At 47.0% G+C, this 26,318-nt stretch overlaps 1 protein-coding gene across 1 annotated transcript in view; it reads right to left on the bottom strand.

Annotated features, from left to right (window-relative positions):
- CACNA1E (calcium voltage-gated channel subunit alpha1 E) overlaps positions 1–26,318 on the bottom strand; it is a 660,165-nt gene that overhangs the window by 581,650 nt on the left and 52,197 nt on the right. The window contains exons 10-16 of the mRNA XM_086694634.1: positions 21,468–22,468; positions 20,649–20,819; positions 17,603–19,757; positions 16,671–17,136; positions 16,017–16,204; positions 14,098–14,182; positions 10,957–11,084 (exon numbers count right to left, since the gene is read on the bottom strand). The gene's annotated coding sequence lies outside the window, so the exon portion shown is untranslated. The remainder of the gene's footprint in view (positions 1–10,956; positions 11,085–14,097; positions 14,183–16,016; positions 16,205–16,670; positions 17,137–17,602; positions 19,758–20,648; positions 20,820–21,467; positions 22,469–26,318) is intronic.

Raw genomic sequence — 26,318 nt, 5'->3', positions numbered from 1 at the left:
AAACATTATAAGATAGCTAGCAGGAGAAAATGGAGGGAGAGAATTTGATCTATTGAAAGGGTCAGGGAAATGGATAGAAAAGTTAATCGTTAACCTTGGTGGGAAGTCAATAGACAATGCTTCAAATTGAAAAATCAAGACGAGGCAGTACACACACGTCATTTGGAAATATGGAGGCTACACACCAGAATAAATAGCTAAAAGAGTTAAAATAAGTTGCCTCTGGGAATCTGAGATAGGAAAAGGTAGAATGAGAGCTGATGATGTTCATTATAATCCTTATAGCTGGTTTAAGATATGGTATAGCTGCAAAAGAAATGCTGCATAGTAAAACAAACAATATTTAAGGTTTTGCTAATTTTGAAGAGTCAATAAGCCTGACTATAATCAATTTTTCAACTTTCTATCTCAATGACCTGAACTCAGTGTTTCTAAAAATTTAATCAGTAAATCATCTAAATGAGAATAACCTGGGAGCTTCTATTAAGTACAAATTCCTAGACAATGCCACTCAATAACTTAGCACACTGATGTTTAAGAACAACCTCCTTGCTTCAAACCTTGGCTCCAGCCATGCCTTGTCTGTGTGTTTGTTTCCACAAAATCTTTAGCATAGTCCTATCTTCAAACTATTCTTTCCTTTCCAGGGATTCTGCCCCTTTTCCCCCAGCCCCCTCTCTTGCCTATATAAGCTCTTCCATGTCTATATATAGTTCCTCTAACATATGACCAGTAGGTAGAAAACCACAAAGGATGCCAGTCCTGTCTGCTGACACAATTCCAGTCCTAACTGTTCCCCATGCTGCTGCCCACCCTGTTCTGTAATGGCCATTTTATCTAGTATGGGGCTGGTCCCCTCCTTAAGAGTTGTTGGCCAGTTGGTTGATTGATTGGATTCATATGAGTTATACATCGAACTAGGGGATGTTACCCATAAAGGGTAACACTGACTTGACAGCTTGAAGGACCTCTCCAGGTAGGCAGTGTATTAGTTTCCTGTGGCTGCTATAACAAATTACCATAAACTGCGTGGCTCAAAACAACACACATTTACTCTCTCACCACTCTAGAGGCCAGAAGTCAGAAATCAGTTTCATGGGACCAAAATCAAGGTGTTGGCAGGGCTGTGCTCCCTGTGGAGGCTCTGAAAAGAACCTTTTCCTTGTTTCTTCTGGCTCCTGGTGGCTTCCAGTATCCCTTGACTTGTGGTCATATTATGCAATCATCAAGGCTTGCATCTTTAAATCTCTCCATTCCATCTTCCCATCACTTTCTCCTCTGTGTCTGCATAATCTCCCTCTGCCCCCTCTTATAAGGATATTCATGATTGTATTTAGGGCTCACTAAAAATATCCAGGATAATCTTCCCATTTTAAGATTATTAATTTAATCACATCTGCAAAGTCGCTTTTTCCAAATAAGATGATATTTGTAAGTTCCAGGGATTAGAACCTGATATCTTTGGGTGGCATGATTCAGCCTACTACAGACAGTATCTTAACCCACAGAACTTCTTCATCAATGTATTCCTCCAAACAGCATTTGGTGAAAGTACCTACAGGTGGCTCTTACAGATTCATCTCTGGAAGCAGTGGATCCAACTCTGGCTGCATATGAGAACTGAGGACTTTATAAAAATGCCTTGCTCAAATTATATCAAGCTAAGTTTCTGCACAGCAAAGGAAGCCATCAACAAAACAAAAAGGCAACCTACTGAATGGGAGAAGATATTTAAAAATCATGTATCTAATAAGGGGTTAATATCCAAAATATATAAAGAACTCATACAACTCAATAAAACAATAGTAAAAGCCAACTAAAAATGGGCAGAGAATCTGAATTGACATTTCTCCAAAGAAGATAGATGGCCAACAGGAATATGAAAAGATGTTCAACATCACTCAATCAGGGAAATGCAAATCAAACCACAATGAAATATCACCTTATACCTTAGAATGGTTAAAATCCAAAACACAAGAAATAACAAGTGTTGGCAAGAGCGTGAAGAAAGGGGAACCCTTGTGCACTGCTGGTGGGAATGAAAATTGGTACAGCCACTCTGGAAAACAGTATAGAGTTTTCCTCAAAAAAATAAAAACAGAACTATCATATGATCCAGCAATTCTACTGCTGGGTATCTAGCTGAAGAAAATGAAAACAATAATCAAAAAGATACATGTACCCCTGTGTTTATTGCAACATTATTTACAAGTAGCCAAGATATGGAAGCAAGCTAAGTGTCCATCCATAGAGGAATGGATAAAGATGTGGTATATATACACAATGGAATATTACTCAGGCATTAAAAAATAATGAGATCTTGCCATTTGCAACAACATGGATCTAGATGGTATTATGCTAAGTGAAATAAGTCAGAGAAAAACAAATACCATGTGATTTCACTTACATGTGGTATTTGCAAAACAAATAAACAAACAAAACCCAGATTCATAGATACAATGAAGAGATTGGAGGTTGTCAAAGGAGAAGGGGTTGGGGGGGGAGTGCAAAATGGGTGGAGGGGATCAAGAAGTACAAACTTCCAGTTATTAAATAAACAAACCATGGGACACGATGTCCAGCATAGGGAATATACTCAATAATATTGCATTAACATTGTAAGATGACAGACGTTTACTTGCCTTATTACGGAGATCATTTTGCAATGTATATAAATGTCAAATTAATATATTAATACACCTGAAACTAATATAATATTGTATGTCAGTTATGTTTTAATTAAAAAGGAGAGACACAAGAGCTCCACACAGAAGAAAAGAGTACATGTGAAAGCTCTAAAGGAGTGAGCTTGATTGGAAGAGAATTAAAAGGGCTATGTTGCACAAGTGTGGCTTGAGTCCAATAGCAAAGGTCATGGCAGACCTCACTGGGCTTTGTTTATTAGGCCACGGTGATGAGTAAGCATTTTATTCTAAGAGCACTAGGAAAAGCCTAAGGGGATTTAAACAGAGGGTACTCCTTATATTTTAAAAAGCTTACTGTGGCTTTTCATGGAACATGGCTGGATGAAAGAAAGACCAGAATCAGGAAGACTATGTCAGAGGCTGCTGTGATAGTTCCAGGGAGAGATGCTAGTAGTTTGGGACAGGGAGGTGTTACAGGAGATGGAGAGAAGTAGATGGATTCAAGATATATTTGGAGGTAGAACGGATTCACACTTGGTGACAGATGCAACGGGGGCAATGGGCAGAGGTATCACTGAGGAAGCAAAAATGACAAGGATGACCCAAGGTTCTGGCTCGACATCTGAATGGTGATATAGGGAGCCCCAAAGGAAAGCAGCATCAGGGGAAAAGATATAGATTTTGGTTTTGGATATGTTAAGTTTGAGATGTCTGTGAGTCATAGAAATGGAGAAGTAGGAGGTTAGCTACATAAGCCTGGGACTGAGATAGAGTTCTTGGTTGGAAATAGAAATTTGGGGCTCATTGGAATATAAGAACTCTGCATGTTATGGATGGAATGGAATATAAGAAACCTGCATGTTATGCAGGTTTGGGAGAGGTGATTGTTAATTTTTCATGAATTCTGTAAGCCCATTGCTAACCACAGCTATTATTTAAAAATAAAATTGTATAAACATGATTTAAATAGGGGTGTCCAGGTGGCTCAGTCCATTAAGCATCCAATTCTGGATTTTGGCTCAGGTCATGATCTCACAGTTTGTGGGAGTAAGCCCTGTGTCAGGCTCTGCACTGACAGCATGGAGCCTGCTTCAGATTCTCTCTCTGCCTCTCCTGCTTGTGCTTAAAGGCATGCAAGCATATGCTCTCTCTCTCTCACTCTCTCAAAATAAATAATTTTTTTTAAACATGATTTAAATAAATTATACTAAAAAAATACCTTGCTTAAGCTCTCACCACCACCTCCCCCCCAAGATTCTGATCCTATTGCCTGAGGTGGCTGAGACTGGGTCATTTAGAACCCCCAAATGATTCTAATGTGCAACCAGATAGGAGAACTGCAGCACAAAGTGTCTTGGGGCACCAGGAGGGGGCCCCAGGTCTCCTTTCAGCAGCCCAAGCTCAGCCTCTTAGTCCTTACTGGTCAACAGACCCAGGAATCCCAGGAATTCTGAAGCCTGGATAGAGTCTAGGCTGATAGTAGGACAAGAGGGAGCCAAGCAGAAGGGCTCAGTAGTGTTTGTCCTTTTCCAGTCTTTTCCAATCTGGCTGCCTAGAACCCCCTACCTTCCCCTCCTCCCAACAGAGATCTAATTCATGTTCTTCCAGTAAGAAGGGAACAAAAAGGAGACAGGGCCAACAGAAAACCCTGGAATAGAGGAATTATTGAAAAGCACAATTGTTGGGGCATTGGTTAGCACCAACTTCAGCTCAGGTCATGACCTCGTGGTTTGTGAGTTCAAGTCCCATGTCAGGCTCTCTGCTGACAGCTCAGAGCCTGGAGTCTGCTTCAGATTCTGTGTCTCCCTCTCTCTGCCCCTTCCCCTGCTCACACTCTGTCTCTCTCGCTCTCTCAAAAATAAACATTAAAAAAATTAGAAAAGCACGATTGTTAAACCCATCATGTTCTATTCAGGAAAAGAACGTTTCACAGATCTCTGAGTATATACAACCTGTAACTGCCCCACTCCGGTCTCACCTCTGAGAGAACAGATGTGCAAGAGATGCAGTTGTCAACACAGGAAGACACCTGCCAATGATTCTATACCATGCCCAGTATTCAAAGGAGCATTTCTCAGGCCCAAGGGCAGGGCAATGTCAGAGCCTAGAGTGTAATCCAACTGCCTGAACAGTCCTGAGGCCACATCACAGTTTTCTGGGAACAGGACCCACTTGGCCTTGTACAGCTCAAAAGCGACCACTGGGGCTTAGCAGCTGAAAGTTGCAACTGGCTGCCATTTGGAGCCAGAAGACCATTACTGAAAGGGGAAGTAGGCACTCTGGTATTGGCTTCCTGCTTTAAGGCTATTTACTTAGTCTCAGATCCCCAAGTCCAAGAGGCTTCAGGGTTCAGAGTTTAAAAGTGTGGTTATGAAGCACATCCTACCCTTGACTTTCACCCACATGGTGGGACTGCCACCAGCTCAGTTTGCCCATCTGAACTGTACAAGGAGGCAGACCTGGATGGGGAAACTGGACTTCTTTTCTCAACACACACATGTGTGGCCTGGAATGAGTCACTTCACATCTCCGGGACTCCAATTCTTTACAGGCAAGGTGAAGAGTGGGACTCAGGATCCCTAGGTCCCTTCTTGAGCTAAGCTTTGGTCAATCAACTTTCTTACTTTTTTTTTTTCTCTTTCTATATAATATACTGAGTTAGCTTGTCAGAGTTCTGGTACTTTACTAACTCTTAAAGTGTCCCTCTATCTGTGAGCTACCACCAGCAGACTGCTGCTTACCAGCCACAAAGTCCCAGTGGCATACAAAATTCAATAATTCAATAATTCAAAAATTATTCAAAAATTCAATAATTATAGCCTCCACGGCTCTGTGGAGTGGCTGGTGTAGGCTGCCTCTCCAGGCATCTGTGGATCTGTCGGGGGCTCTCCATGCTGCTTAGGGGGCAGCTCTGCTCCAAATGTCCCTCATTCTTTTCCTGTCATCAACCAGCAGGCCAGCCCAGCCATGTTCCTTCCAGGGAGAGAACAAGAGGACAAGCAAAAACAAGGTATCTTGAGGTTCAAGCTGGAAACTACAGTCGCTTCTACCGTATTCTATTGGCCAAAGCAAGTCACATGACTAGTCCCAGATGCAAGAAAGAAGGAAACAAAATCCACAAAGTCACATGGCAAAGGGCATGAATAAAGAAAGAGGGAAGAATAGGGGTCATTAATGTGATCTACCACAGCCTCTCTGGCACAAAGAAACACCATCCAAGTCAGGCCAATGAACATGAAGTAGGTTTCAGTAGAATCAGCTGTTTTCTACAAACATATAGGCTCTTCAACCCCCTCATGGTATAGCCTGGGAGAGAACGCTTGACTACAGAGTCGTCATCTTGCTCTGCTCCAAATTCTAGGGTCTGGAGGCCTCCTGGGGGACTGAGTCCCAGATGAGAAGCACCTGGTCCTCATGGGCTGGTGGAGTAAGGCAGCAGAATCTGCACTGGCTCAGGGCCTTTGAAGGCTCTCAGTACCTGATTTAACTGGGACTGAGGATGGTGGATTTGATTTTGAGGAGGAGGAGGATCCAGAAAGAAAGAGTGGACATCATCTCCAGGGGTGGTGCAACCTCACTAGCTCGCAAAACACCGCTGTGGCTTGACCCCAGCATAAGAAAACCCGACTTCCAATCCTGGTTCTGCCACTAACTAACCAGGGGCCCCGGTGACTAACTCATCCAACCTCTCTTGCACCTGTTTCCATATCTAGGAAGTAGAGATGATGGTATACTCTTCAGAGGCCCAATTTAGGCCATTTATATGAAATGGGCTTTGCTGAGTGCAACTAAGTATTGTCTGCAGTTTCATGGCGCCCAGCACTCTGTGGGCCAGGCACCTCTGTCCCCTTGCCCTGGGCTGGGAGTGACAGTTTCCATCCTCTCCCCACACACTGCTGGTCCTGTTGCCCCACAGCTCTCAGCCTAGTCTGCCCTCTGTTTCAAGCCTCCACAAAAGCCCTCTACACTCACTGGGCCCGCTTCAAACATTTGATTGCTGTTTTCAATCTCCCAGGTCTCTGGCTGCCCTCCCTGCAAGGCTGTGCCCCTGGTTGCTCCACCCTTAGCTGGTTTAGATTTGCCATCAGTGTCTCTTGGCTTGATTCTTCTGGTCTGTCCCAGCAGGTTGGCCGCACACGCCCACATTAAAGGTCGGCTCTTGGACGGTATTATGGCTGAGCAGCTGGAAAGAGCCTCAGAAGCTGATTTCCGTTTCTCTAGCCACTAAGTCATTCTTTTATCCACTGACTCCCAAGTGAGACCCTGGGCCCTAAAATGGGCCATTCTGTCACCTCAAACAACAGTGTCTTTTAAAATCTCATGTGAACTCCTCTCCCTGAATGATCCCCACCTCCCTTGAGATGACAATGCTGTTGGCCTTGCTAAGTGTCAGATGCTCACACTTGGGGCCTCAGGAAGAGATGGGACAGTGACGAGCAGTAGGGGACCTCCCACATGGTATTTTCCCAGCCATACAAGCAGCATCTGGTGCTCACTAGCTCCCTACTGGCCTTCTCAGGCCTGCTGGAAGAGCTAGGGAGAGGGGAATGCCTGGAGTGAGTGTCTGGACAGGGGCCAGAGCAGTGAGAAAGGAGCCACTGACCTGATCCAAAAGTGAGCACCTGTCACCAGGTGGTCTCTCAGACTCAGGTGAACCTCTTATAACCAGACTCTGAGAGGTGGGTCCTGAGCCTCTTCTTTTGCCCCAAGACCAAAAAATTAAATACTTTTTCCTCCAGTTGATAAATACATATTGAACCCCTGCCATGTGACAAGTAAAAATGGGACTGAGGATAATGCAGCAGTGAGTAAAATGGACAGGGTCCCTGGAGAAGACAAAACAGAAACCACTAAAGCAAGCAATAGTTAAAATTATTTCAGACTGTGAAAAATTCTGTCCAGGAAATAAACACCGTGCTGTGATGAAGTCTGGCACAGCTGAGGCCTCTTTGTGATGGGTGATCAAAAAGGCCCTTTCTAGGAAGGGATAGTAAGCAGGGAGCCAAAGGATAAGGAGCAGAAGGAATCGCAGGCAGAAGGGCTGCACAAGCAAAGGCCCTGAGGCAGGAAGAACTTGGTAGGCTAGGAAGTGTAAGAAGAGCCATGTGACTAAAGCAGAGCAAAAGAAGAAGAGGGTGGGAAGAGCTGGAGAGGCAGGCAGGGCCAGCTCACTCAGGGTGGGAAGTCACAGAAGATGCCACGTTTCTTTTAACGCATCGGAGGATTTTAAGCAAGGGGCTGACATTGTCAGTGTTTTGAATAGATCTCTCTGGTGATGTAAGGAAAAATGCAAGCAAACTTTAAATCAGAGCACAGGAGGTTCAGGGTTGGCAGAAGAGAAGGCTTTCTGATAAACAGGACCAGCTGGAGAGGGATTTGCTAGAAATTTCTACGTTTGTGCTAGAACTTAAAAATAAGATGGAACCATCTATCTAAAATGCTTTATAATTGTCTTACCTTGGAACAATAGTCTAATTCTGGTCCCTACGTGAGCTGTATCTCAGCTGAGTTTTTCAATTGCATAAAGCAGAGAAAATATCTACCTGCTCTGCCTTTTTTTAATTGAATAAGAGAGTAAATTTTTAAAACTTCAAAAATATTGTAGGCATCGTTATTCAACTAAAGCAATAGCTATGTGTTGAGAAGTTCAGTGTGAGACATGCTCTGTCAGAAACACAAAGTTCTTTTTTGTGAAAGCAGCCCCCACTTCAAGAAGCTTATGCTCTAATTCGGGGAAATAGGACAAAAGGACATAAAAAGTTAAGTAACAATCTGGTACTCAAATTTCAATTCAAGACAAACAACAGAAGAAAATATAAAGTTGTACATGAGAACTCACTAACTAGATTTTAAAGAAATGTCCACCACTGGTTGGAAGTGGAAGAAGTCACACCTGGCCACACCTGGCCACACCTGGACAGAAGAGCTTCAGGAGTGGCTGGCTCAGGCAGGATTGGAAAGACACTCCTGGGGGGGATGGGTTGGACCCAAACACCAACAGGAGAAAGTACAGGGGTATTTGGAGGAGTTCTAGACACACTCCTGTCTGCTCACTGATTGTCAGAAACATCCCAGGCACGTGTGTACTAAGGTAAGCAGTCCCAGATCTGGGTTTTGCAACACCTGAAGCCATTTTTGTTCCCTCTGCTGGAAAAAGAATACAAAATAACTAATATAAAATCAGGTACAAAAGAGCACACTTATTTTGAATAAAAGAATAAATAATAACAAGTTACTTGAAATTTTTTCCAGACCTTTGCTACCAAGATCTCTTTAAGCAATTACCAGAATGCTTGTATAGAAATTACTCTCTCCACTTAGAACATTCTTCAACCCCTGGTACCTCCCAGGGCCTGGAGCCTCAGCCTCATAAATTCCATGTAAATCTGCCCCTGAGCACAAGCAAACTAGTGATTGACTTGGATTTAAGTTCCAGAGAACAGAAGAAGCCGACCAGTCTGTGGAGCAGGCCCTGGGGAAGGTCCTCATGCCCTGCTGGCCAGTGAAACACAGAGGACCGTTACTCATGCTACCAGCACATGAACATCTCCAATGTATCTGTGCTTTTATGTTGTGGCTATATCCCTCACATGAACACCAGCTGAGCCTCCAGTGAAGCTAGTGGCTCATCTCATGTGCAGGAGCCATGCCTTTGGTGAGAAAACTGGGGAGCTCAGCTGGCCCAGCAGACCTGCCACATGAATTCAAATGAGCATTTCTAGTTATCAGTAGATCTGGCTGGTTCAAGCATGGTCTGATCCAGGTTCTCCAACCAAGCATCAGGCTCTGCAAAGTCTCATTTGTGCTTTGTAAACTTGGCTCCAAATTTCTAAGAGGATGATTTTTGACCCCACGCCCCCACCCACCATGGCTGAAACTCTAGAGTTTCCATGTGTATGCCCCCTGATACAGAGCAGAGGTGGGGCAGGATGTAGAGGATTACAGTTTAAGACACTTACCACCCATAAATCACCATTTAAAACTACAGTATTATAGATTGCTCCAGAAAGAACCTCAGAGGTCATTCAGTAGAGTGCATTGCAAATGTTTGGTAGCACTCTTATCTACAAGGCCAAATGCACAGAGCCTAGGATTCTCTCCATATCACTCGTATTCCATGTTCTTCCAAGGTACACTAAATCTGGCACTAAGTCTCTACTCATCATAATAGCCAAGGAGTCCAGTATCAATAACAGCCAGTCATTGGAGACCCTCTCTTCTATCCCATCCCTTGGGTCAATGGGTAGAAGACACTTCCCTTTGTTCCCTCATCTACCATTGCTCCTTGAAAAGAGAATATCACTCTCCCCAACCCTCTTCTATCTCCAAGATCCTTCTTGACTTATTCACCAAGACATTCTTGAGCACAGAGATCCACCCAAGGCTATTCTTGAGGACACAGAACTGGCATCTGAAGACACAGCAGCCAACCACCCACAACTAGCATTATGTCAACAGGCAAGACACAGTCCTCCACCCCTCACTGGCCCTTGCCAGCCCCTCTCTCCCAAGAAGAACCACTCTGAGCCCCATACTCTCTTTCCTCTCCTCTCATCTTCAAACAAAACTTAGGTTGGGGAGAGCAGTTCTCCCTGTGAATGACTTTTTTGTCCTTAATCTCAAAAGCAGACCCCTAGGGCAAGGAGGCCAGAATTCAAGGTGATGGGAGAAAATAAAACTCACCTCCTTCTCTGTAACCTCTCATGACAGCCAGAACAAAGCATTAATTAATTGATTAGTTAATACATCAACGATTATCCTACCACCTAAATGAAATAAATAAAAGCAGAGCTTTTCTGGCATAGAAGGCCAGTGCCCTATGTGCCCATCACCCATCCTTCTGATCCCTGAGGGTCAGTGGTTTGACAACTGAGTGCTACACAGCCCCACCCCCAGTCACACACTTTGTTTTACAGATGAGGTCGCTGGAGTGGTCTGCTCACAGTCTGCCAGCTAGTGAGACCCCACAGCCGGCAAGAGGCCGCTTTCAGTGTGGAGAGGATCTGTCAGCTGACACCAGCTCCCATTTGCCAGCAGAAGCTCCTTCCTCCTCAGCAAGTCCCTGACCCCTCCCCAGCAGCTCTCGAAGGAGTAAAGTGTAAGAAGCAGCAGGACTCAGAAGCTGTTCCTCAGCAGGTACCACAGAGCACAGGCTCCTTTACCCTAAAAATGACTGTCTGGGTTTTTTTTGGGGGGTGGGGGGGGAATGGGAGGTTTGTCTACTCACAGTCTGAGTCTTTCAATTCTGAGCCTGCTGAATAATTGGAGAAGATCAGAACCTGAAAGGGACATACTCTGAGGTCCAGCTCACCTGGGAGAGAACAGGTTGAAGCATGTAGAAGACACTCCAGGAATCTGCCAAGCAGAACCCCTCTTCCAGAAGCTGTCAGAAATGCCACCAGGAACTGAAAGACATTTGCTTCATATGAAACATTGTTCCTGGGGGATGGGAAGGAAACCATGTTAAAAGACCAATACAACCAAATGTTGGCAGGAGTCATATTGTCTGAAAATCACTAGTGGGATGCCTGGAATTCTTTATACAAGTTCCAGAAAGTCAGAAGCCATCTGGTTAACAGGTAAGAATTTAAAAGGAAATAAATATTTGGTTTTTTAGAAAAAGCATGAGCAAGTTTCGTGTGGTAAGAGAGTATCAGTCAGGACAGTCTATGATATGCCACAGTAACAGATAAATCCTGAAATTTTGATAAGATTAATCTTAATCCTGGGGCGTCTGGGTGGCTCTGTTAAACATCCAACTTCGGCTGAAGTCATGGGCTCACAGTTTGTGAGTTCGAGTCCTGCACGGGCTCTGTGCTGACAGCTCAGAGCCTGGAACCTACTTCAGATTCTATGTCTCCCTCTGTCTCTGCCCCTTCCCTGCTTGCACTCTCTGTCTCTCTCTCTCTCTCTCTCTCTCAAAAATAAAATACACATTAAAAGAAAAAAAAATTTTAAGATTAATCTTAATCCTAAAGGTTTTATGGAACAAAGATTTACTTTTTATTCACAGAAGGGCTTCATACATTAGGAGGTTTTTCTCCATCTTCAACTCTGTCCTATGGACACATGGCCTTCAACATAAGCGAAAAGAGAGGTGAAAAAAGGCACATGCATTTGAACCACCTCCAGGTGGAAATGGCTCCCATTACTTCCACTCTCAATCCATTGGAAAGAACCAGGCACATGGCAATGTAATTACAAGAGAAGCCAGCATATGTCAGAGCACGTGGATGGTCGATGATCAATATCTCGGCCACATTAAACTCCCAGCTCCCTGCCCAAATGTCTGACCTTTCTCATAAAGTATTGAGCTCCCTATCCCCAAACATTCCGTTCATTTTCCTTTTGGCCAGAGCTGTTGTCAAACATGAACTGAAACACATGTCCTGACAGATTTATGTCAGCCTGGGTTTCACAGAGGCCCAGGCCAAAGAGCTGTAATGTGACTTCTGCTTTCTTAAGTTCTGTCATGGCAACAGCATATCCCAAAAGCCTAAGAAATTGTGGTTCATGAAAATTTATCCACCTAATAAATGTTTATGGGATGCTCACTGTGTGCCAGGCATTGTGCTCCATGCTGAAGATACAACAATGACTCAAACAGTCTCTCTCAGAGAGCTTAGAGTCTAGTGGGGAATCATCAAACTACTTCACAAATACTTAACTACAAGCAAAAGTGAGTGGTATGCAGGAAGAGAATAGGGAGCCATGGTAGAATATAAGAGGACCCAATCTCACCGGGGTGGGGCAATGACAATTTCTCTGAAGAAGTGATGTTTAAGCTGAGCTAAGAAGGAGGAGTAGGGGAAAGTAGGCAAAGGGGTATGAGGTGAAGGGAAAAGCGCTCCAAGAAGAAGGGACAGCATGTGCAAAGGCCCTGGGGAGGGAGGGAACATGGAGTGTTTGAGGAGCTTCAAGGTGGCTATTTTTAAATGAGATTTTTGTTAAATTTGCTTAAGTATAAAGTGGTTAGAGTTTGGCATTGGCTCTTTATTCAAAAGTGGCGGGGAGGGGAAGTCTGTGGGTCCTTCTTGGTATTGACACTAGATGGCTCATCTTCTGCTCACCCCTCCTAACTCCCACATGGCCTTCTTACTAAAATTTAAGTCCCAAACAAGCCCTCGGCAGGGCTTCCAAAGAAAATATGCAGGAAAAAGACAAAAAGTACTGGGAAAAGAAGACTGAACAGTTAAGAAAGCCCTCCTTCACCCTGCCAACTGCCTCAGATGCCTCAAATCCCATAAACATCTCTTCAGGGGAAAAAATAGTTAAAAGAAAGAAATCAGGGTGAGCGGTTTATCAGGAGAAGCCAAATAGAAGGGCTATTCCAATGGCCCAGAAGACAGGAGGGACTGGGCTGGCTGAAGAGAACGCTGAATTTGGGAGTACCACCCCCAGCCTGCCACTGGGGGCACCTCAGTCTCTGAGTGGTTCAAAGGCCCTGGGTCTCTCTGCCCCCTTCCAGATTTCAAGGCCCACCAAGCTCTGGCAAACCATCCCCTGCCCAGATTTCCAGCTTCCTCCCACCCAGCTGCCCCCTGCTTTCCGAGCTGCAGCCATCCCAGACTTCGCCCAGTTCCTCACAGCCTCTTAAAGGCTTTTCCTTGGCCCAGATGATCCCACCTTCTCCTCTTCCTCCTCCTTCCTCTCAGCTCAGCCTTCTTCTCTCAGGAGACCTTCCCTGACAGCCAGACAGGGAAGCATCCCCCACTCCAGGATACCTACCCACCTGTTCTTCACCCCACCATAATACAATAAGGACCCTTTATTTTTGTTAATAAAACTTTTTTAACGTTTATTCATTTTTGAGAGACAGAGAGAGACAGCGTGAGTGGCCGAGGGGCAGAGAGAAAGGGAGACACAGAATCTGAAACAGGCTCCAGGCTCTGAGCTGCCAGCACAGAGCTGGACTCGGGGCTCGAACTCACAGACAGTGAGATCATGACCTGAGCTGAAGTCGGACACTTAACCGACTGAGCCACCCAGGCGCCCAGGACTTAGGTATTTCAAAGCCAGGAGTGCGTGTCTGATGTGTTCACAGCTACCTGCCTAGAACAGATATTTGCTGAACGAATGAAAGAATTGACCTTCTGAGCCAGAAAGAGCAATTTAGATGCCTTCATTTTACAGGTGGAGAAACAGAGCTCCAGAGAAACCAAAGACCAGCCCTCAGTTTCACAGCTCAAACAGCGGGCTGGATTCCCAGTGCCAATGAGCAAAGTCGTCTATAAAAAACACTCCGCCTGTCCCCTTTTTATAGAGGAAAACACAGGCAGGTATTGATCCTTTCCAGAAGCAGCTGCCTGAGGTGTATTTATGTATAGATGAATGTATTTGTTTGTTTATTCCCTACCCTGCTCTAAAAAGAACCGGAGGCAGTTTGCCCACTGCAGCTCCTGTCAGTGCTGTATTTTCCAAACTCAAGAACAAAACATGAAGGAGAAACAACCTGTTCAGAAGGAGGGGCAATAACACATCACGCAGAACCAGTTTCCTCAGCCAGCGCAGAAAAGCTCCAACAGAGAGGGCTGTCTCTGTAATCAAATTACCAAAATTAGTGACTGAGAGGAACAGAGCAGATGTGGAAGATTTCAATTTTGCTGAAGGATTTGGCACAATGTCTCAAGGAACTGAATTTGCAGAATTCTTGCGTAAGAACAGTGTCACATGTAATAAAAATCTGGCTGCAGGACCACAGTGGTGACACCCACCAAGTGATGTGGTCATTGACACAAATCTTATCCTCCATCTGATCCACAGGGGACAGCAGATGGCACCAGGGAAGCTGCAGCCACAATGACACCGAGACACCGTCTATTTCTATATAACAGCTAATTTTATAGAGCCCTTTCACCCACACCATCTCTTATCTGATCCTCATCATCAGAAGTACAGGCTCAGAAAAGTTCGATGACCTCCCAAGTTCATGGGGCATTTCAGCAGCTGAAGCCCAGCACTAAGGTCCAGTGATTCCCACCCACTTGTAGTTGTATAAAAATCAAGGGAGTGGCTCATCCTGGGAAGGACATTTAACTTTCAGGACACACGGGCACCATATTTTTTAATGCCCACATGGCACTGTTACCCTGATAGGTCAGTCAGTCCCCCTACTGAGTGACCATTTCTTACAAGGATCAGAGTAGACTCAAGTTAATGGGGAAAGAGAGTGCAGGGGCCCATCTCTGAATCTAAGCACAGAAGTTCCCCTAAAGAGCCCAAGGATTTTCATGAGCAATGTTGTTCCCATCAGTCCCAGGGACCAGGTAAATAGGTACAGTCATATCTCAAACGGAACTCCTGATGTTCGTCCCCAAACCTGGCTCCCACCCTTTGCTCTTCACCATGACGGATGCCACCCCCCAATTTTACAAACCAGAAACCTTGAGTCATCCTTGATGCCTCCCTTTCCCTCACCCAGTCTATTACCAGGTCTATCTGACCCCCTCCCTCCCCCCCACCCCCACACACACTGCCTGGTATTCTCCAGACCCACCTCTTTGTCCCACCCCCACTCCTTCCATCACAGTCCAAGAGATCATCAAGCTTTACTTTAAAAGATTCCAGTAGCAGGGCACCTGGGTGACTCAGTCAGTTAAGTGTCCAACTTCGGCTCAGGTCAAGATTGCATGGTTTGTGGTTTTGAGCCCCATGTCAGGCTCTTTGCTGAAGGTTCAGAGCCTGGATCCAGCTTTGGATTCTGTGTCCCCCCTCTCTCTGCCCCTCCCCTGCTCATGCTCTCTCTCTCTCTCTCAAGAAAAAATAAACATTTAAAAAATTAATTTAGGGGCGCCTGGGTGGCGCAGTCGGTTAAGCGTCCGACTTCAGCCAGGTCACGATCTCGCGGTCCGGGAGTTCGAGCCCCGCGTCAGGCTCTGGGCTGATGGCTCAGAGCCTGGAGCCTGTTTCCGATTCTGTGTCTCCCTCTCTCTCTGCCCCTCCCCCGTTCATGCTCTGTCTCTCTCTGTCCCAAAAATAAATAAACGTTGAAAAAAAAATTTAAAAAAAAAAAAAAAAAAAAAAAAATTAATTTAAAACATTCCAATAGCTGCCTACTGCTATCCTCATTCTCCCTCTTGCTCCTCCCCATCTGTCCCCACCCTGCAGCCAGAGTGAGCACTTGAAAATGGTCTCACCTGCTTAAATGCTTCCTTACCTCCCATTGCACACAAGGCAGGGTATGGTCTGGCCTGCCTGCCTTCCTTCCTGGCCTCTCCATGGCTACCTCACCCCTTCACTCTCCAACCTAGAAACACTGGCCTTCTCTCTGCTCCTGGTCGGGGTCACATCCTCCCACCTCAAGGTCTCCGTGTGTCCTGTTCCCACCATTCCCTGTCCCCACCTACCACCAACAACCCAATTTCTAGTTACCTTCAAAGCATAGTTTGAATGCCATGTTCCAAGGAAGCCAACCTTACTTAGCTCTCAGGGCTAATCAGGTCCTCCTGACAGATACTGTCATAGGTCCATGTGTTGAGCTTTTTACAGCAGCTGTCATTGTCTAAGTCAAGTAATACTCTGTGACAATGGCCCATATTCGTTCATTCACTACTTTATTCCTAGGAACAGGAACATAACGTGGCCCATGATCAGAACTCAATAGGTGTTTATTGGGGGAAAAAAAAACCTTAAGACAACTTGTACACAGAAGAAGATGGGGAAACTGAGTCTCCTTAACAAAGGACATGAAATCTGCCGGGGTTAGGCAGACCATGGGTATCATCCCACCTCTGAAGACAGATCTGAGGGAAAATGCCCTCCTGAAATTAAGTAAAATGTTTCTATTCAACAGGATTGAAGGTTTGGAGAAGGAAACTCCAAAACACATACAATACCAGACTTGGCGGTGAGAAGGACTAGCAAGGAAAAACCCAGATCCTCATCTCTTCTCAACTGTCCACCCATCGAGGCTGGGTAGACCATGGAAGAGTCAGAAACTGGGGCATTCAGGAAAGTAAAACAGCAGCTTTGGGCCAAGAGTGACATGAAAGAGGGGGCAAGTTGTCCGGAGGGGCCGGGACCCACCGTGAGTATGGACTTGGTGAGCTCCCTGAAGTATCCTCTGCTCAGCAAACATCTACTAAGGGTCTACCATTCTCCTGGCTGAATCTCTGGAGTAAAAGCGCAGCCTTTGACCTCATGGAGCTCAGAGTCCAGAGAGGAAACAGGTGAGTTCACACTTCACTGCAATTTAGGAGGAAGTGCTAAAATAAAATACAAGTCAAGGAAGGGGCTGTGCAGAGACAGCACCACGGAGAGCTGCATCTGACCAGGCACAGAGAGTGCATCCCGTTCTCAGAACGCTCCCACCACAGCCCAGCGCGCTTCTGTTGTCCTGCCAGGACGCACACGAACGAAATATCCAGAAGAGCAGTGACTGTCCACAAGGCGGCCCTTGAAGCAGCCAAACCAAGACCAGAAGGTTGTGGTGCCTCCTGTTCACATCCAGAGAGGTGAAGGAGCCCTGAAAATGCCGCCCGGAGGAAGGAACCTGAGGACAGAAGTCGGAGGACGGTGACACAGCTAGACCAAACATTGCCAGCCCACAGGCTACACTGGGTTGGATGACGTCCCCCAAAATTCATGTCCCCCGGCCCCCTCAGAATGTGACCTTATTTGGAAATAGGGTTTGCAAATGTAATCCAGTTCAGATGTGATCATACTGTATTAAGCTGGTCTCTAATCCAGTGACTAAAGCCCTTATAAAGAAACACATGGATGGGGCACCTGGGTAGCTCAGTCGGTTAAGTGTCCGACTTTGGCTCAGGTCACGATTTCGCGGTCCGTGAGTTTGAGCCCCGCGTCGGGCTCTGTGCTGACCGCTCAGAGCCTGGAGCCTGTTTCAGATTCTGTGTCTCCCTCTCTCTCTGACCCTCCCCCGTTCATGCTCTGTCTCTGTCTCAAACATAAATAAACGTTAAAAAAAATTTAAAAAATAAAGAAACACATGGACACACGGAGAGAAGGCCACGTGACAACAGAGGCAGAGGTGGGAGTAACACATCTATAATAAGTCAAGGAGTGCCAAGGACTGCCAGCAACCACCGGAAGCAAGGAAGAGGCGAGGAAGATTCTCCTAGAGCCTTCTGAGGGAACGTGGCTCTGCCCGCACCTTGAGTTCACACTTCTGGCCTCCAGAACTATAAAAGGATACATTTCTGTAGTTAGAAGCCGCTCAGTTTGTGGTAATTTGTTACGGCAGCCCTGAAAAATTAATAGATGTGCCTAGAAGACCAAATACATAAAGCAATGGACTGAGGAGGGCTGTTGTCAGGAGGGAGCCCCAAAGCGGACCCAACTGCAGAGCACAGCCTACAAAAGGGGCAGCCAATTGTTGCCAGGAGGCGGTGATGTGGCCAAATATGCCGATTTTTCTAGATAAGGGAAAAATCCCTACTTTTATATGAAACCTCGGATTTTCAAATGTCAAGCCAAGTGGGTTTGTTTGCTTTGTTCTTGTTTTTTGCTTTTTTTGAATCAGTATGGGCCAGATAAGACCAGACCAACCTCCCCCATTTTGCAGGTGAGAAACTGAGACCCAAGCGACAAGGTGATTTATGTCTACAACTCAAGTGAGTGCCAAGGCTGAAACCCACACTGCCCTCTGCCAGGCTGCCCTCCTGCCACCCACCACACCACACAGCCTTCCCTCCCGGGAGTAGCAGGTGACAGAACACTCACCCCACTCGGGAGTCACAGCTCTCCTCAAAGAGGGGACTCCCGGGCTGGAGGGAACAGGCACAGACCAAAAAATGCTTTCATCCTCCCGGCTGCCATGGGGGCCAACGGTCCCTGCCAGGCGAGGTTCCCAGGAAGGAGCTGCACAGGCTCATGCAGAGAAGTCTCAGCCACAGAGAGGGAAAGGGACGGGTAAGGACCTGCGGAGGCATGGGATGTGGGGACAGGGAGGGTAAGCTACGAGTGTGATGTCTCAGGAGGGAATACAAAGAGCCTCACGTGGCAACATCAGTGAGTCTTCAGCAGCGGGCATTTCCCACCAGGTTAAGGAGCAGGCCAGCCAGGCGGGGAGAGTCTGCAGTGAGCACAAAGGTATCCAAGCAAAGCAGTTATTGCTGGAGAAAAGGAGTGCCAGCAAAACAATGCCAATAAGATGCCAGGGCAGACAGGCCTTCATCAGAAACGTGGCACTGACTCGCCCCAGAACGCCATGCCTGTTTGGACAGATTTTTGCTTTCTGATACATGTTCCAAAAGCTCTGAGAAATGAGGAGAGGCCTATTCGGTTCTGTTTGGACAGTGCCTGGTGTGGTACCAAATGTCAGCAGCCCCTGCAAGCTGCTCCCTTGTGCCAGCGAAGATAACAGTGCCAAGGCCACAGCTACACGCTCAGAGACCGCACACCATCACGTCCGAGCAGCGCCTGCTCTCATGTGACGGGGAGGTCTCTCGCGAGAACAGAAGAGTAATAAACACAGTGCTTTGTTTCATGGTTTTTGTTTTGGGAGCGAGGGGGGGTTGCTGTTTTTGTGTTTTGGTTTTGGGTCTTTTTTCGTGGGGGGAGAGGGGTCCTTTGACAAGATACAAGAGAACCTTTGCTAAAAGTTGTTCATGATGACCAGAAGTGAAATTCACAGCACTGCTTGGATCCAGCGAGCCCATTATGCCACGTGGCTCAACGGCCGCTGCCCCTCCTCCCTCACAGGTCTTTGGCAGTGGTCTTCCACCAGGCTCGAGGCAGATGTGGGCAGGGGGAGGTCTGTGACTCCCACCAGGAACTCTGGCTGGTAGAGATGTCTTCATGCCAGGGCGGCTTGGTGAGACCCCCTAACACGCACACATATGCACGTATGCACACACACACTGCCCACACAGCAGCATTAAAGACAAAAAGCACAGTCGATCCGAAAGGACAGGGACTCCTGTGTTAACACATAAGCAATATGCAGAGGCATGCCTCTCTGCTGAGCCCTAATCCGCCTGGCATCTGTGCCCCGCTATTTGCATAAGTAAATGGCAGCTCATTAAGAACACATTAGTAGCTCTGTAACCATGTAAGGAAACCAACCTAGTGAACCTTAAGCCACTGGAGGTTTCTCTGATTCAGCTCTGCAGCCTTGGAGGCATGAAACAGAGTCTGTCATCTGCCGTCTATCTGTCCAGCAAGAAAAGAAAGAATAAACCTTTATGGTAACACAGAAGAGACTTAATAAATATTTGCTGAGGAGTGAGTGATGGTAGGCCAGGCTTGCAAAGGGCAAATCTTACTAAAAATAGAGAAATGTTTGGACCACATTGTTTTGAGGAGGCATTCTCCCATGTGTAGCCATCCACTGAAGGCTCGAGGGCAGTGGTTGCAAATCAAAAGTCCTGATTCAAATCACCGGTTAGCTTTTCTGACATCTTGCCATGTGATGACCAGTTCAGGAAGTCACAGACGGGGCCCAGGAATCTGAAGTTTTAAAACGCCTCCACGAATTTGCTCCTCTGTTTAAAAACCACTGCCCTTAAGCCTTCCTCATGTTCAGAAATGCAAAATGGGCACCACCTAGGACGTTATTAGAAATACAGAGTCTCAGGGGCACCCGGGTGGCTCAGTCAGTCAGGCGTGGGACTCTTGATCTCAGCTCAGGTCATGATCTCCAGGTTTGTGGGGTTCGAGCCCCATATTGAGCTCTGTGTTGACAGTGTGGAGCCTGCTTGGGATTCTCTCTCTCTCTCTCTCTCTCTCTCTCTCTCTCCTCCTCCTCCCTCCCTCCCTCCCTCCCTCCCCCCCCCCCGCCCTATTTGCTCTTTCTCTCTCAAAATAAATAAACTAAAAAAAAGAAAAAGAAATACAGAGTTCAGGCCCCACAAAGACCTGCTGAGTCAGAACCTGCATTTTAACAAGCACACAGTGATTCTCTGGCACATGAAGTTTGAGGAGCATCACTCTAGAGGCGGGTGGGGGTGGGGGGACTCTGCATGACCTAGGTGGGCTCTCTGATGGCTGCATAGTCGCCTATCTGAGCACTGCCCGGGGGGCCTCAAGTCTCACCTCACCCACCTGCAGGGCACACAGGTTGTTCAATAGCCAGCCTCAGAGGTCCTTGATGCCCAGAGATTCCCGGATGTCCGAATCCCAGGACACACTGAAGCTGAGCGCAGACCTCAGCAATCCCGGTCTGTGTACATAGGCCCAGCATGAAGGCTGCCTTCAGAAGCACGGACTGGAAGCCTGGGAAGAGCAGGGGTCTGAGCTCATTTCTCTGCTTCAGTGCGTGCCCCTGCAGCGTGGGACCCAAGGAGCCGGGAAGCCCCGGGCCCGCAAATCCCAGGCTGGCAGGGACCTCTCAGGAAGGGCGGGCAAGTTCAAGAGCATTCTGTACCGGTCTCCAGTGCCCTCAGGAGCTGCCAGCGGTTTGATTACCCTAGGTGGGCTGCCCGGGAGTGACCAACCTATTGACTTCCGGTGCAGGCAAACAAGACAGGCCCTGCGTCTGCCAGGAAGACAATGTCCCTCCTCTTCTTCACCCCAGCTCTGACTCAGGCCCCCACCCCACGGTAAGGCCATCAGGGGTTTTCTCAAGCGCCTGCCCTCCACACCCCCGTGGTCCTGCACCCTGCACTGAAGGGTCAGAACACCAGGAGCCAGACATGAGGCAGAGGCTCCCGAAACCCAGCAAGTGCCAACTGCATGGGTATTTTTAGCCCAGATCCCTCTGGAAAGGCAGCTCATGCAATCCTACTCTGTCAGCACTCCCTTCCTCTCTTGTCCCAGGAGGAGCAGGTGTTGCCTTGGTAACCCTTGGTGTGGATCTGCTGCTCTGGGGACACCTGTAACTCACCCCCAGGTATCTGGCAGAGGGACCCAGGGGGCCCTCACCTGCAGGCTCTGGCCTCCTTCTCTGTGCAGAGTCCCCAGGGAGCGGGGCCTCAAAGACTCAGGAATGCAGGAAACCTGTGCAGTCCTCACAGTGGCCTCCGTGGGAGACCCTGGGACTTTGGGCTTTCAAAGATATTTACACACACACTTAACGCGTTAAACGTGCAAAAACCACACACAGTTAAAAACGCATTAGAACAACACGTAGGGCTAATTCGGCTCGGGTCTTCACATTTTCCCAGAATCCCTGCTTGCAGAAAACTGTTTCCTCAGCTTGTTCGGGGCTTAATTATTCACGTGAGGTGACTCTGCGGGGAAACAGGGGTCAGAGAAGTAGGCCCTGCTCCCCTCCTCCTCTCTTCCCTTCCTCCTCCTCCCCCCTCCTCCCTCTGCTATTTGAAGACTTTCTCCTTGAAAGGGGGTGGGGGCCGGAGCCAGTTGTTGCTTTGAGTCCCACAATTACTAGGCAGTGGCACTCACTCCTTCTTTTATTGCTTCTTCACTTTTTCCTTAATTTTATTTTAAAGAGAGAGCATGCAAGCGGGGGAGGGGGCAGAGGGAGAGAATCTTAAGCAGGCTCCATGCTCAGCCCGAAGCCTGACGCACGGCTCAATCCCACAACTCTGGCATCATGACCCAAGCAGAAATCAAGGATCTGGCACTTAACTGAGCCGGTCGGGCGTCCTGCTTCTTCACTTTTCATCAGGTGCCTGGTGCAGTTGAGTCCTAAGTCTCCGGTTCACTCCCCTTACGTGCTCCCACCTCTCTGCAGTAATGAACTTGGAGTGGTGTGAACGGGCTGTTAGTGGGCTTGGAGCACAGACAGGGAAGGTGTGTGGCTGCACATCCCCCAAACCTGAAACAGGCAGAAACGGACGTCACGGGAGCTGCGCGGCCGCAGGTTCGAAGGCGGATTTAGCTGTTTGACCAACTGAAGAAGGAATCATCACCATCCCATTCAATTAGCTGCATCCTGCTTTTGAGGCTGGTTACTTGAGGGCCTGGGAACACAAAATATATTAACAGAACAATCCACAAAATCTTCAGTAATCACACTGATTTTCTTTTATTCTCCCACGATGAAAATAGCTCTGTTGGGTTTTTTTCATGGTTATATAAATAATAGCTGCTTATTACTAAAAAAAAATTTTAACTCTACAGGAAGGTATTGGGAGGGGGGAGAAAGTCAGGATCGCCTGCCACCCAGACATAACCACTGCCTGCTTTTGATGACCAGCTTTCACATCCCTCATGCTTCTTGCACACAGACATGTGCAATTTTAAATAAATGGAATGATATTACAGATGCTGCAGGTTTCTTTCCTTGTGTTACAGAGTGTTCGTGAGGTTGCCTTGCTGTCTCTTCACCCGACGGCCCCTCCCCAGGCACCTACTCTCAACAGCCTGTTGTATCAGACAGGCTCGGACAGGAGCAAGTCCCCATGCTCATATCTGCCGTGAAGGACCTGGTCTCCTGCTCCTGGACCATCCCGCCAGACTGCCATCGCTGAGACCAAAACTATTTCAGTCTCTGTTCAACAACCCAGGAAAAGTGATCCTACAAAACCCTAAGTCACTTCAGTGCTAGAAATGGCCCAACAGCTTTCCATCTCTCGTCAAGATCATAACAAAGGCCTGGAAATAACCCACAAGGTCCTGCACGATCCACCTCTCCCTAAGTGTCATCTCCTGCCATTCTGCCTGTGCACCCTCTGCTCTGGCATTACTGGTCTCCTTTGCCACAGGGTCTTTGCACCTATCATGTCCCCTGCCTGACCCACTCTTTCACTAGGTACTTACAAGGCTCCTTCTCTCACCTCCTTCTGATCTTCATCTTAGCATCACCTTCTCCGTAAGGACTTTATTTGCCACTCCATTTAAAATTGTACAATCTTCCCCCAACATTCCTTCTCCAGACACCTTTCTCCAGCCAACATGCCATACATAGATTTTACTCATTTATGATCTGCGTCGCCCCACCAGGAGGCAGACTCGGTGACAACAGGGTTATAATCTGATTCTGTTTGTGCACTGCTGTACCTTCAGCACCCAGAAAGCACTGCCACAGGTACGTGCTCAGTATTTGTTAAATGCGTGACTCACGGGATCTCCAGGGTGAAGCAGGGGGCCTAGATAATCAACGAGGGCTTGTTCAGTGACCGCAAGTTCCTCCTACAGCTACACTTGCAAGGTCAAATGGTTCCATGAGCCTTGCTGTTCACAAGAGTAGGCAAATGACTTTTTATTCCTAGGGTACGCCCTCTGCTCCACAGACTCCGGAAGCCACAGGTCACTCCTCTCCGGCTGAGTTAATAGCTCAGATGATCCAAGATGGGCTCCACATGGGGAACCTGGGGTACCCCTGCCTCTGAGTCCTTCAAAGTGTCTCCAGTGGGCTTCCCCATCAGCGTCCCTTCATCGAGCCCCTCCCTCCCATGCCTTCGCATAGACATGGCTTCTGTGTCTTTCGGTGAAAGCCAGCCAGTCTTCCAGCTCAACTTTGTGTAGGACCCACCAGCCAGCAGCAAGCCAATGGTCATCCTGAACTCTTGACCAACACTGCAGCTCCCTACATCCCACCCCGTCCCTGACTGCAGAGGGGAATCCAGAAACATCAGCCTCCTTCCTAGGGCACAGGGGAGGTGACTGCAACAGATAACTTGAACCTGTTCGTGGTTGGTTTGTCTTATGTTATGGCTTGTGTCTTTGTTTGACCATTAATTATTATTATGTAATATGGACTATCTTTTAATTTTTTAATGCTTTATTTTTTGAGAGAGAATGGACGCAGGGGAGGGGCAGAGAGAGAAGGGGACAGAGGATCAGAAGCAGGCTCCTCACTGACAGGCTGACAGCAGCGAGCCCAACATGGGGCTCAAACTCACAAACCATGAGATCATGACCTGAGCCAAAGTCAGATGTTCAACCGACTGAACCACCCAGGTGGCCCATGGACTATCTTTTAAAACCTTATTACCGGGGCGCCTGGGTGGCGCAGTCGGTTAAGCGTCTGACTTCAGCCAGGTCACGATCTCGCGGTCCGTGAGTTCAAGCCCCGCGTCGGGCTCTGGGCTGATGGCTCAGAGCCTGGAGCCTGTTTCCGATTCTGTGTCTCCCTCTCTCTCTGCCCCTCGCCCGTTCATGCTCTGTCTCTCTCTGTCCCAAAAATAAAAAATAAACGTTGAAAAAAAAATTAAATAAATAAATAAATAAATAAATAAATAAATAAATAAATAAAACCTTATTACCTGGATAATAGAGGCAAGGCAACAAATGTATAAAAGTTCGACCTCTTTTGAATTGTAATCTGTTCTACAATTAACTTGAGGGAAGTGGTGGGATTGGGGGTATGGATGGGGAGACAGTGGATCAGGGACTCCTTTGTCCCTGGTTTGAGAGCTTCTGACATCTGGCCAGAGAGTCTGTCTATGGAAAGAACACACATACAAAGAGACACACATAGAGACACACACATACACACACACGCACAACATTCACAACCCAGATGGCAGGAGCCTGAGTGCCAAGCTCTCTCTGGCAAAGGCTGCCTGCCTCCACTCTCCCACCATACCCAGGATCAGAAGTACAGAAGACTAAAAATTTCTAAATGCTGCCCCTGGCCTTGCTGTTGGAACACTCTCTCAAAACGAATACGTATTTCAGCTACCACCAGAGCCAGTCCAACTTCCCTCCCTGATGCTCTCCACTGCCTCCTTGGAGAAGGAAGGGCCAGCCCCCTCCCAAAGGCTTCTACCTTCTTCTTCCAGGAAAAAGCTACTCAGACTTGTCAACAGGGAGATCAGGAAGGGAAGGAGACTAGGCCACTCTATCGTGCCCAAATCCCTGCCAGCCGACAGGCAGATGGCTCCCTCTATCACAGGAAGGGGGTGGGTGGCCAAGGTGGATGTGGGCCCCTTAGTCAGTTCAACATTTGGAGGAGTATCTTCTCCCAGGGTGCAGCAGGATTAAATTTTTAAAGACTAAAATATAACTGATTTACAATAAATGTGAAGGTGGGAGCACTCGTGAAATGTGTAGTTCTACCAGTTGTAGGATTTCTTCAATGTAATTATGTCTCTTTCAACTACATAGAGTAATATGAACTCCAGGCTAGACATCACACATAAAACAGCTCATTTAATATAAGCAGCCTGCAAGGTAAATATTATGATGTCATTTTATACTGATGAGATAAGTCATGTTCATTGAGGCTAGAGGCTCACAGTGGATAGGAGGTATTCTTGTAACTATTTACACAGCATTAATCTCAGATGGATGGATGGATGGATGGATGGATGGATGGATGGATGGATGGATGGATGGAAGGAAGGAAGGAAGGAAGGGAAGGCAGATGAATGGATGGATGGGCAGATTAGTAACAGAAGAAAAGGCAACTAGACCACATTACTTCCCAATATACTAATAGTATGCTACTTAAAGGAATGAATTCGATTGATTAGTAATTAGCATTTCCACAGCTGAGAAAAAGGGAAGCAGGAAGTGGAGGAACTACTGTTATTAGAACCTGTGCTCTGGACCCAGACTGCCCAGGTTCAAACCTCAAACCTCAGATCCACCATCGACTAGCTGGATACCCTTGGGCTAATTATTTTTCTCTGCACCTCAGTGTCCTCATCTGTAAAATGGGGATGTTATAACTTATGTTATTGTGAGAATTGCATGAGTAATGTAAAATAGTATGTAGAGTATTTGGAACTTTGTCTAGCACCTAGAGGGTGCTCCGTGAGTGTTGCTGTTGTTATCCACATTTCTCAGGAAGAAACGGAAGCCCAGGGAGGAAGATGATGCTTATTTTGCAATTACTCCAATAATACCACTTTCTATATTGAT

The sequence above is a fragment of the Puma concolor genome, chromosome E4 (assembly GCF_028749965.1).
Source record: "Puma concolor isolate L17-30 chromosome E4, mPumCon1.1.hap2, whole genome shotgun sequence".
In the NCBI taxonomy this organism is placed as follows: Eukaryota; Metazoa; Chordata; class Mammalia; order Carnivora; family Felidae; genus Puma; species Puma concolor.
Note: the sequence above shows the minus strand (reverse complement) of the source record. Positions and strands in the feature narration are given on the sequence as shown.